The sequence below is a fragment of the Amphiura filiformis genome, chromosome 13 (genome assembly GCF_039555335.1).
Source record: "Amphiura filiformis chromosome 13, Afil_fr2py, whole genome shotgun sequence".
NCBI lineage: Eukaryota > Metazoa > Echinodermata > Ophiuroidea > Amphilepidida > Amphiuridae > Amphiura > Amphiura filiformis.
The window spans coordinates 64452370-64466001 of NC_092640.1; the positions used below are offsets into that span (position 1 = coordinate 64452370).

General features: G+C 35.8%; 1 protein-coding gene across 1 annotated transcript in view; it reads left to right on the forward strand.

Moving 5' to 3' along the window:
* The first annotated feature begins 4123 nt into the window (after positions 1-4123).
* Positions 4124-13632, forward strand: part of LOC140168648 (3'-5' exoribonuclease HELZ2-like) — a 122069-nt gene continuing 112560 nt past the window's right edge. The window contains 1 exon segment of the mRNA XM_072192059.1: positions 4124-4238. The gene's annotated coding sequence lies outside the window, so the exon portion shown is untranslated.

Genomic DNA, 13632 nt, shown 5'->3' on the forward strand with positions numbered 1-13632 from the left:
ATATAAAGGTCGTGAAAACATTTTAAAAACGTTATTGTAAATATTTTGGGCAAACATTTTTGGCAAAATATTTTTCAACCCCAAAATAACATTCTATTTAGAATGATTTGTACCAAGTTTTCAAAAATGTTTTTGGAATGTTATTAAAACGTTTTTATACCCTTTATATAACCCGACATTTAAATGTTTTCTGCAAAACATTTGTGTTTTCAGTGCAGTAAATTACCAACAGATGTTATTTAATGTTATGAAAACGTTGTATACCATTAATGTACTCTTTATATAACCCGACATTTAAACGTTTTCTGACAACCTTTTATAACCTTTTGCGAATGATGTCGAAAACGTTTTGTGTTTGCTGGGTATATACTGCAGATGTTGGTGTTGATTAAGTAGCTATATACTGCTGATGTTGGTATTAATGTAGACTATGCCATAGTCGAATTTTATTTAAAATATGTTATTATTAGTCATGATGAACCCATTTCGTTGAACTCAAAATTATACTGATGTTTATTAAAATTATTCAATAGTAAAATGGTCATAAAGAGTTTAAAATATCAGATGATTAGTGACAATAAAAGTAATTGAATGCAACATTATCTTGTATAATTTTAATGGCTCACTTTAATACTGAACAATTCTGATTTTGGAATCTACCAGTTTATTGATAGCAAACACCGAAAATTCGACTATGGACTTTGAATTGCAGGGGTGCAAATTGTGATTTCTTCCTCAGGAGCAAGGTTTTTAGGCTCAAGATTTCCTCAATTATAGGCCTACCATGCATAAAATAGCTTTATTCTGCACTTCAAAAGATGAGAATGTTAACATACCGTGAATTTTTAGAGCGACTGTATGTTAGGTCTTTGAGCTTCCAAAAAAGGCTTTACGATGACAATGTGTGCGCGTAGCGCGCAAAAATTTGGTATTTTACACTAGTTTGGGGTCAATTTTGGTCGGACAGAGGCTCCTTTCTCCTTTTATTTTCCTTTACCCCCTTTCCTCTTTCATTTTTTGTCAGAGGAGCACAACTTGTTTAGTGCTTTATATGGTTCTTCTTTTTAAATTTCCTCAATATTTTCCTCTTCTCAGTGGCATTTAGTATTGATACTAAGTACACTGAATTCTTTCATGACTTTTGTTCCCAGAAAATCCTCATTGCTGCCTCTCTATAAATTTCCTCAGGTATGATTGTCGCCTCTCTAAATTTCCTCAGATATGAGCCCTGTTTCCACCTGTCTTCATCCAACTTCTTTTTTTCCTGTTAAATAACATGGAATACCTCCTATGGTGATGAATTGTAAATTTTCATATTCTAACACCAACACCTTCCTCTTTTTTGCTCTTCATTCTTGAACAATAATGTGAATTCTTCCAAATTTTGCACAACCAGTGTTTCCTCTCTTCCATTCAGTAGCTTCACTTCCTCACAGCCATCCCCTATTATCTTGTACCTCACTCTTCTTCTTTCCTTTCCTCTTTTCCCTCTTCCTCTTATCTTATCTTTTCTTTTATTCTCTCTCCCTCCTTTTTCCTCTCTTTCTTCTTCTCATGGCATTATTTCCTCAAATTTGACTCTCATTTCCTAGGAGCGGTGCTCCCCGCTCCCGCACAATTTGCATCCCTGTTGAATTGTAAGCAGCACTTTACCCCCTGGACTTTGCTCTCTAAAAATACACTGTCAAGCATACTTGTTTATCGGTCCATTAACCACAAGTACTAAGCATGTATAGTACAAGACGCGCTAGATGTTTGATGAGAGATTAACTTTCGCGTCAACACAAAAGCGCCGCAAATACCACAGAAAGTTGTGTACGGTGTAGTTAATGGTAATGGCGCGGGCCCAGAAGATTTAAACCATAGCGAGATATGGGCGACCAATCACAAGGCAGATCCATTTAAAGATGCATTACATCATGGCCAATTTTAGTTAGGCCAGAAATTGGCCTAACTCTCCATAGAGCCCCGTGTTAAAAAATCTTAACCGCAAGGCAAAGTCAGTACTGGTAGTCTACTTGGGAAGCTAACAAAGAGAGGGAGTAGGGTGACTGAAAAGATCAGATGTGAAAATCTATCAATTGTGCACACATTAATTAAATCAGAGTTTTAAGCTTAAATACAATATCCAGAGTATGCACAATGGGCAAGTGGACTACGGGGTAGTCTAGTATTAATGAAGTAGCTATCTATACTGCTGATGTTAGTATTAATGAAGTAGCTATCTACTGCTGATGTTTGTATTGATGAAGTAGCTATCTATTGCTGATGTTGGTATTGATGAAGTACTATAGGCCTACTGCTGATAATGGTATTGATAAAGTGGACCACCCCCCTATGAAAATATTGAGGGGGATTTATCACCCATCCCCCACCCCTTGGGATCTACGGCTACAATAGCTAGCCTATTCAAGACACAAGGTATGTAAGGGATAAACTGATTATACTATAGTTCACTCCATGAACAAAAATAATTACAGAATGACGCGTTAAAAACTTTTTACTTGTTCCCTCAAAAGTCAAAAACATCATTGCCTCCTCACTCCGTTACACTGTCAGTTAATTGTTTGCTGTAGATTTTTTAGCAGTGTCAGCTAGTGTTATTTCGATTCGGGTTTTTGATTTCAATTCGACTCAAATTAAGATCATTTGCCGCTAAATTTATTTAGATTCAATTCCAATTCTATTCTTTCTTCCTATTTTTTTTATTGATTCGATTCAAATATTTTTCATTTCGATTCAATTCCAATTCAATGCATTAAAATTAAATTTTACTCAATTTTGATTCGATTCACCCAGAATTCCAATTCCAATTCCAATTCAGTGCTTATTTTTAAATGACAGTGGCGGTGCAAGCATTCAAGGGGACGAACATAATTTTGTTATGATAATTGGGGACATACCGGACAAAGAATGTGCGTGAAACGCGTGGAAAATATTCAATTTCAGACTTTTTAGTTTAGCCCAAAATTAAGGCAAATCATGCTATTCGATGGGCAATTTGACCATATTTGTGCCTAAAACACGGTTATTTAGTGGACAAAAAAGGATGATGAACAGGGCAATAATTGCATTATTTTTGTTTCATTATGATTTTTAGGGAGGACAGTCCCCCCTTAAAGAGCCTTAAAGTTGAAATGTTGTTTTTATTTATTGACTGGATCTGTAGTAGGCCTTTTAAGATGCAACCCTTTAGTTTTCACTGCATTATATTTCACATCAATAGGCGGGGAAGGGATGGGAATCACACCCCCCTAAATTGTCCATAGACAAAAGTTTTTTGTATCAGTAAAGTCCAAAAAAAAAAAAAAAAAAAAGATTGTAACTTGTCCTACACAACTTTTTTACAATTGGGTCTGTCGGTCGGGATTTTTTTAAAAATATTTTTTTAAAGGTCATAGCCAAAACATGACTGTATATACCTTTAATTAGCTTAATAAAAAATATTATTGGGATATTTCTCTACTGTAGGCCTATTCCACTTCATTCGTGTTTTTAAAACAGTTTAGAAGCCGTGTGGAAACTGTAAAAAAAGTTTTCAGAATGTCAAAAATGCTGAAAGAAAAAAACCCTTTTCTTGAATTTCCAAAATTAAGTTCAAAGATTCAAATTCCAATGCATCGAAAACTCACTTTGTTTGCTGCTATTTTTATCTTATTTATTTATTTATTTATTTATTTATTTATTTATTTATTTATTTATTTATTTATTTATTTATTTATTTATTTATTTATTTATTTATTTATTTATTTATTTATTTATGTATTTATGTATTTATTTATGTATGTATTTATGTATTTAACATAAATAGTCACTCGATAGGCGTGAAACTACTAGTTACTAAATGCTGAATATTATTTAGCCAAAATTGTTTTATTTTATTTATGTATTTATGTATTTATTTATTTATTTATTTATTTATTATTATTTTTAAAATTTATTTTGTGTGTGTTGGGGGTGTTGGGGGGTGTTTTCTTAAAACATAAAAAATAAGCCGTGTTTGTATTTCGATAACACCATGGCTGTCGAAAAGAAGGGGAAAAAAAAGATCTTGAAGAAGTCTACAACGCACGAGATCTGAGAGATGGCGCTGTTACAGTTTCTATTATTAGCTTCAAAGTACAAAAACACATGTTGGACAGGAATACGGGATGCAAAACAAAGTCCACTTTATTATGTTCTGATGTCGACAGAAGTTCCGTTTTTGTGAAACAACAATGCAGAAACTTTGCTTTAAGGTATGTTTTACTGTTTTAGGAACACGTGCAAATGTGTGCCAAACCTGAGTTGTATTTTGTTGTTGCTTTATGTGTGTAAAGTAAGCTTACAGAAACAACATCATGAACGGCGTCGCGTCAGTGGGAAAGTCCCGCGAACGAAGCGGCCGAGTGCACTAGTCACTAACTATAGAAGCCATTTTCCGAGGGGCGGAAAGACACAAAATATGTGTCGTATGACCTATGACCCTGATAAACAACACGAATTACTCCATGTGGAAGTTGTTGAGATTGCTTGTGAGTTTTGTTAATGAAATTCCTATTTTGTAACAACATGTAACACACCAAAACATAAAGATCGACTATCTAATGACTTCATAGTCTACAATGATTCTAAATTTACCATTATCTGCGGATTCCTTTCTGTTCAAACATGAATTTGTAGTTCCATTATTCTTGCAATAAATGCCGTGATCGCAGAGTTACGGCGAACCTGCCAAACACTTCAACACTGATGGCCACGTCACGGGGTTGACAGTGATTCGCCGATTCTCCAAATTTGGCCAAATTTGCACGCTATGGTATGCTGTACAGAAGCTGCCGCGAACCACTAATTTGACTTCCCATATTGCATTGCGCGAAAAACATGGACGACTACTGTGAGTAAGAACTTCGGCGTGTTCTCACCGATTGCATCTAAATGTGTAACAAATAATCATCTGATTTCAATATGGAATAAAGAAGAAGAAACCATAATCACCTCATATACGACTAGAGACAATTTCAGTAGAATAGTAAGTGTGCGTAATTGCTAACGAAGATGAATTAAGTACCGTAAATAACAGGTAACCAACACGATAAAGGGTGCACCTCCGTGTATGTTGCCTAACCACTCAGTCTCTCCCTGATAGTCATATAACGACCAAATGATAAAGTACGACTATCATGGAAGACTGAGTTCCGCAGTCTACGAGTGCACACAAGTTCAACCTTTACTTACGGGGCGAAGGTTAATATTATGCTTCTGTATCATGCATGCACGGAAGTTATTATGCTTGCCAATGTTGCATTGCAGAGTCTATGTGTGTGCAGCTTGTGTAAATTCATGACATAAAATAAAATTAGGCTAAATTTATATATTCCATGCCATGGCATGCATGCATGTGGATGCCTGCCCTTGCTTGTCAATCATGACAGTCAAGTAGCCTTCCTCTGGACAGTGTTGCCATTTAACTTTTCAGCGTCAAGGCATTGACTCGACAGGCCGCGGTAAACGGTTCTCAAGTAGCCCAATTTTTAAAGCTTCCAAAAAAGCGCCCAATACCGGATATTTGGGCGGATTTACCCCAATTTAGAACGCAAAACGCCCAATTGGGAGGAAAAGCACTTGACTTTAAAACTTCCGGTACTTACTGGGAAATTACTGACCGATCAATAAATGGTCACAAAACCCATTGAAATTGCAATTTGGAGCTTCAGAGACTCAAAACCTTTATAAATCGGCTAAATTGAAAGGAAAATACATCAAATTTATACTGCCGCGGCTTGAGATTGGCAAAAGTAGCCCAATTTTAGGCAAGTAGCGGCATGCTTCAAGTGATCGCCAAGTAGCCCAATTGTGCGCCTAAGGTGCGGCGTTGGCATCACTGCCTCTGGAGGCTTGCACGACAGTCCATGGAGGTGGGGGTCACTCACATTATAAAGGTGGTACACCGTCACCGGGGTATGTGTGGCAGTCAGGGGTTCCTTTTTCAGGCTCAGCTCTCCAGCAGTTTCTGTAAATGGAATCATGCTCCAGTTCATCATGTTCATTTATTGCATGGTTGAGCCTACCCAGGTTGGTTCGTGACGTGAGGGAGGGATCAGTTGCAGTAACTACAAATTTTGAATGTTTATTGGAACTGGGGAGAGACACATGCTAATCCATGGGAAATCCATGGACCGCTCCAAGCTCATACTAAAAAAAGCACAAGCCTGGATAGTGGATAGCCAGTGTAGTAGGCTAATAAAATTCATGCTGTATTTTGTAAAACTCTGAAAATTGTAGCTCTTTAGCTTAAATTTAGGGAAAAAATAGCTCCAAAGCCTATAATTTGGCCCAATTTTAGTACAGACCTCCACAAAAATGTTAAAATTTCAGTTCATCAAGCCCTGTTTTTGCCCCCAAATCAGTTCTTAGAATATAGTTCCCAAAGACGTTTGGCGCTCTGCGCTGCACATCCCTATCAAATTTGAAGTTGAGTACCCTCCCGGGCAAGAGTTTTGGCAGCCAGCTCTGTGTAGGGAGTGTTTTACATACCGTACCCAAATTTGTAAATACACACCCAGTTTTTGCCCACTATGGCCTATATTTGTACACAAATCTTAAATTTACACACCCAGTTTTTTAAATTGTATTTGTATTCATACATGTATTACTCGGGCTTTGGATGTCGACATTTTCCCATGCTGCACTGCATATTTTGGCCTCGACCCAGCGACTGCTGGAGGCGCATCGTATTGTGAAACGTGAGAATTGCTGACCGACCGAAAAACGATAGCAACATACTCTAGCATCAAATAAATCCCCCCCCAATATTTTGCCAGGGGGATGATAAATAGACCTACAATCATCCCCTCCCCCAATGTTGATGCCTGTATATGGGTTTTTGACCAAATTAACCTTTTATTTGGCCATATTATTAGCCAAAAAGTAACAATTTTTGCGCTCCATTCAACTTTTGCACCATATTTCATTTATTTTAGCTTCAATTCATAATTTATAATTAAAACCCTAACACCCATTAATACCACAATGATAACCACCGTGCAAAGGCGTGCATGATGAATCCCACATGATGCGATGATGCAATCACCCTAAGTGATATGCTTAGGGAATCGCTGGCTGGGCCAACGCAACCCCTATCGGCCGGTGATCGTGTGTGCTTGGTACCCGACGTGACCCGAGGAGTCTAAGGTTCGAATCCCAGGGGTACAACAATGTACCAAGTGAGTTCTTTGTTCATATTCGATTTCTCTCCTTTTCTTCTTCTTTAACTTCCGCTAGCAAAAAGCAGTGTTAAGGTTAAAGACGACACATACATGTAGGCTAATACTTTATGCTTGATAGCACCATGGGAATAGGGCATAAACAATTATTGTAGTTATACAATATGTTTTCGGTTTCATTGTGCTGAAAATATATGATGATAATAGTAATTGTCAGTTTATAGAACTGAACCATTGAAGTGATTCAGGCAAAACTTTTAATTTGAATTGATCCCAGGTTATGATTTGTGACTAAATTTAGAAGTACTGTGGTTATTTTCACAAAGGTTTTATTTTCACAAATTTGGAAGTTGGCATGCAGGTGCAGAAGTAGTCACACACAAAAATCTAACCTTTATACATTTTATGTATTTACAAATTTACATTAGGCCAATTAAAAAATAAACATGTTTCACGTCCCTTCCCGCTTCCTTTTTTGAGGTTTCTTCAATTTTATTTTTATTTTTGAAATTCAGTTTTATAATTATAACTTTTCAAAAAATATGTCTAGGAAGTAGAGATGCTAATATGTAAGGAACACTTTTATAAGGTTTTGTGATAGTTAGAGGGGGCCTATCTCTCCTTTTTCCAGGCATGATTGCATACACTAATTATGGGTACTTACATGTACACCGATTTTGCGATAAAAAATAAAAAGGCCCTCTTCCTCCTTTTTTTTTCAAAAACCCGGATGTGAAACATGTTTTTTATTTTACTTGGCCTACATGCAAAATAACCAACTCAAGCAATTGCCAGAACTGCAAAAATAACTGCGTGAAAAATGTAACGTTTACAGTACTTTTGAGGCAGAAAACAGAAATTTACATTATGTTTGGTTATTTTAAAAATTTTATTCTTTAAAACCAGCTAGATTTTTCAACATTAATTGTAAAATTTAAAATGTGAATCTAATTTTCTTGTATAAAGGCAACAATTGAAAATTATGTAACAATTAAAAAAGTTTATAAAATTTACTACTGGTTAGCGTACATTTATATTACAATCAATAACAACAATGAGCATTTACGGAAGTGTATTGTTCAGATTAACAGTTTACGCTCACATGGCAAAATTGAGTTAGCTTGAAATTCTCCTGGACAAGGAACTTACTGCTAATTGTCTTGTTGTAACCCGTACGAAACTCGGGGAGCTGATCCTGGTTGCGATGGTTATTTGTGGAATGTCTAGGGTGTGCGCTCTTGAAGCAGCAAAGTCCCTGATTTGTTGTTCAATGGTTTGTGGAATGATGTGGGGCCGTAGTGGTCAGCGACAACCTGTACAGTGTGCTGAGGCTTGTGGATCAACGTCTAGGCGTTGTGCCTATGCGTAGCGCACTATAAATCACTGCGCTTTTTTTTTTTTTTTTTTAGTCCACAAAACTATTGCCATGTTGACTGGACATGCTTGAGTGAATTGTCAAGGCCAAATGCAGGGTTGCCAAACCCGCGATTTGGTAGCCCAATTGGGCGACTTTTAAAGATTTTTCCCGCGATTTTTGACAATTTCCTATCCCATAGAAACCAATGGTTAAGAAATAATTTGGGCGACTTTTCAACATTGGTTCCCGCGATTTCTGATAGTTTCATGCCCCATAGAAACCAATGTTAAAGAGAAAAATTGGGCGACTTTTCGATTATTTGACCCGCGATTCGGGCTGAAATCTTTTGGCAACCCTGGCCAAATGAAGTTGGCTGTAGGACTATTTGGCTATATGTTTGTGAATTAACTGAATTTACAAGCGGAGAGATTAATTTTCGTTTAAAAGTGTACATTTTGACTATATTTATACTTTGTGGAAAAATAAAATATTGGACAAAATTTTAATACGGACAAGATAGTTTTTAGCAGTGAATTTAGATTTGTGGTTAAAACTTAAAACTTGCATGATATTAATAGCAACCAAAACGTGTACAGTGATAGGATTACAGGAAATGTATAAAAACAACTATGCCTGATATTAGTTTCATTAGCAACCACATGATCACCGTAAGGCCCCCCCCCCCCAAAAAAAAAGATTGTTTGCTTGTCCTCCACCGACCGACCCTAATCTTGAAAATCTGGAAAAGTTTTTTTTATGTAATTATTTGAAATTTTTAAACTAATTCACACAAGCAAAATGAAAACTCACTCAGAAATTTTCGTGACTCATCCAAGTTCACTTCTTCAGCTGTTGTGACTGCTAGTTTTTTTGTTTTACTGTACAAATGACTAGTCACTATCGACCCTAAAAAAGTTCTTTTTTCTTTCAACATTTTTGATATCCTGAAAAGATTTTAAACAGTTTTTACACACTTCTGAACTGTTTTAAAAACATTAATGAAGTGGTAAAAACAGTAGAGATACCAATTCACAACTATTTGGGCTATTTATGGGCTATTTCATTATAAATGACAACATTGAGTCCCAAAAGGGGTCAAAATTCAAACTCATTTATTTCATGCAAATTCATTATCATTTCAAAGTTCAGATGGTGTGTCAATAATTCTCAAAATATTAGAGCGTCAAACCCTCAGGAACCATTAAAAAATTAAATTGAATTTTTGCTGTGTAAAACATAGCTGCCGTCTGAGGGGACATTTTTTAAACAATTTAATACACAACTTTGAAAGAGTATATGTAACCAACATTGGGTTCATACTTATTCATATTTAGTCTGTAATAATTGTTGTATGTTCCTTTACACTTCAGTGTCTTAAATATGCCAGTTTCAATATAAAACAATTAGTAAATTGATACTAATCCAGATAAATGGTGCAAAATTACTACATATTTTTAAGGATAAACTTTATCTTCACATGAAAAATTCATGAAATAGTCATTTTGTCCTGCCCAATAGCTACACTGATGCATAAGTGAGTATTCTGCATCAATCTGTTGTACTAGTCATGGAAAACCTAAAATAAAAGACCCCTCCTGTGTCATTTGTTCTGGATAGGACACATTTTTTAACACATAATAAAGCATACTTTAACCCCGGGACTTTAACTTTAGAAATAGCTGCATCAATATTATTGCATAAAAGATCCCCAGCATTTAAAATCCACTACAAACAGGGTTAATATTCTGGTTAAATTAGGAATATTGCAATTTTTAACTAACCGAAGTTCAATGCAGAATAATATCATATGTGTTCTCAACAACTGGACAATAATTTGAACACTAAAGTGGTTTGTAAGCATAATTTGCAATTAAATGCAACAATTTCTTGTAGGTTTGGCTCTTTGAAATTTTTAGTTTTTAGTTTGTTTACCAATTCATGGAAATGACATAATTGTGCTGGAGAGGACATTTGTTAAATTGCAAACAGAATCGTGGATACAGGCTTGCAAAAATGCAACAAATACCAAATCATGTGCCACCTTGGTAGAAGGAAGACCACTCTTCCTCTACAAATTTCACATTCTATGATATAACCCTTCTTATTTCAACAATTAGTAATTAACTTCAGTTCTGGAGAGGACAAATTTTTAACGCGGAACTGTGGTATCAAGAACAAGTGGTCTACTGTATGTAAAATAAATGAATTCCTCAATCAGTGCCCTGTCCCATCAATTGGTAATATAACACAGATTATACAGGTAGGGTAAGGGTTTATATTTCCTCTTTAATGTTAACAAAAATGGAGGCATGAATTGGAGAGGACACTCATTTTTTTATTTTACGCAAAATGCCAATTTTGCAAGAATCACTGAATTTTAACATTTTTGCACCAATTTTCACCATTCAACTTGCATGATGTTCCACACATATCATATTTTCATTGCAACAAGCACATTGCCATAGAATGTACCTAATTTTTCAAAGAATTAATTCAGAATACATGGGCAAAATGAAATGGGACTCCAAAATTGGGTTAAAAATGTACCTTTTGGCAAATTTTTTTATACAAAAAATAGACAGAATTCTGTAAAAATGCTCATGTAGCTTGTAGTTTGTGGCATACTTAGAATTAAGTTAATAACACTGCATTATCACCCTAATTATATCAACCAGATATGATAAAAGCCATTTTTGTGAACGTGTCATTTATAATGAAATAGCCCTTATTAAGGTGGCTGTGTACTCTCAGACATGCATGCAGTAAAAGTGCAATAACTTTGTAATTATTCGCATAAAACATATAAAAGTATACATTTTTATGAAGGCAAGACATCAATAAATCTTAATATAAATACAGATTTGGGGTAAAAACAACAATTTTGAAGAAAATCACAAAAAGTGAGTTTTTGCAATATTTGTTAGGTACATCATAACAAAAAACACTCTTTCCAAAATATTTTATTTTGTTTTAGCTTAATCTTGAGGCTCCATTCCAAAACGGTTTTTAATTTTTTGATATTGGCCTTATTTTTGAGATATTGACCATATAAGGCATCAAAATGAACTTTTAAAATTCAAAAACGCCTATTTGCACAAAATGATGCCCAAAATCGGAAATAGACCAAAATATAAAAAAATGAGAAAACCGTTTCTTGAGTCGATCATGCTTTTTACGATGATCATATTTGCTTACCTATAGATGCTGTATTTATTGAGTTATTGTGTACCTAAATCGTCATTTTACCGAGAAAATGAACATTGAAATAATGGCCGCGTTGAAGTTTAAAGTGGTCACATTTTGCACTTTCATCGAATCTCACAGGAGAATGCGACAGTTTTCGCTTTTGAAACTTATATTACGTGAACATCGGGTAAATCCACAGCCCCTTGAGAAGTTTGAGCGAAATCCATTCATAACTTGATATTTAAATCGGGGAAAGAACTTGAAAAACCCACATTTTATCAGCTAAAACGGAGCCATTTTGACCACTAGGTTTTTGTGAAATCAGTGCTTCCGTGGTGTTTCCATAAGATGCGCCGCAAGATGCAGATAAGCGTCGCGATTTGTGCGTTAACAAATTGCGCGATACGCTAACGCGATGAGTTGTTGCGCGTGTACCTTGCTGGTACAACAAAGATTTTCTTTCCTTTTCAATTTCAAACACGAGTGGAATAGTGAAATAAAATCCTTAAAATATTGCAGTTGGAGTTTACAAATCTGGATTTTCATTCCTTGTATAAATAAAAAACATAACAAGGTACAAACATATCATAAAAACTCAATTTTGAGAAAGAAACAATGGCTAGAGTACACAGCCGCGTTAAGCTAGTTTAAGGCACAGTCATGTTGCCTAACCCTAACCATTAAAAAAAAAAGAAGAAAAAAAGAAAAAATCCTGACCGACCGACCCAATTCTGAAAAAGTTGTGGAGGACAAGCAACCTATCTTTTTTTTTGCCTGTGGTACCATCAACAATGATGAACTCATGACCTGTGGTTGACATTCTGTCTGTTTTGTGTTGAATGCATTGTATTGATTACTTGGCCTGTGTCACTGAGCGTGTTTCTACAGGCGCACCGCTAAGTTACCGCTAAATGGATAACGCTATCTTACCGCTATCTTACCGTTTAACCTGCTGTTTCCACAGACAGGTTTTTGCCGTTGGCGTGTCCATACCGTTTAATCTGAACGACAAACATGTTTTAAAAGTGTATTTTGTCTTATCTTTTACGGTAGTATGACCAGAATCTTGCATCGTAGGCCTAGAATTAATGCTAGAATGGATTGTTTAATGGTTGATTATTGCTAAATAATCCCTTTTTTTGTTATATTTTGCAAATCAACAGAAAAGTTTTACATTTTACACAGTTTTTCACTATTTTGTAGCATTTACAAATTTCCGTGAGCAAACCCCGAATTCCATGAGTTTTTCTGTTTTTCCGTATCACCATGATCACGGAGAAATTGTGGCTTTATGTTGCCCATGCTGTTATTAACGTTTTTGTCATGTCGTCTGTCCAATTAACATGTTGATTAACAGCCATTTTGTTTGATTTTGCTCAATAATCGGCAAGTTACCGCTTCGGTCTGTTTCCACAGAAAATCTACCCGCTTCGTCAACGACAAAGCCCTCCTCCAACGAGGTGTCCGTTGGCGATGAAAAGGCGTTGCAAAAAGGCGTTGGAGGCTGTTTCCACAGGAGTGATTAGCGGTTCCATACCGTTTCCAAAACGGTATTTGGCTCTGTAGAAACACGCTCTATGAGAATGTGGGTGTGTGAACAACTGAACATAAAAGGGCAATCCCCCCAAAATAAAGGATACCATGAAACTTTTGCTATCCATTTGCAATGCAATAGGAAGCATGGAACTTGGACGGGGAAATACTATGTGCAATTTATATGCCTAGGTATGGGTAGTGATTGCTTGTGTTTGAAAATTAAAAGTAGGCCTATGTTTATAATTATTGATCTGCTATCAGATGGTATAACAAATCTAAGGTAGATTGATAGAGTGCATACTTGGAAGGAAACTATGTATGTAGACGTACTACTAAAAATCTCCCACA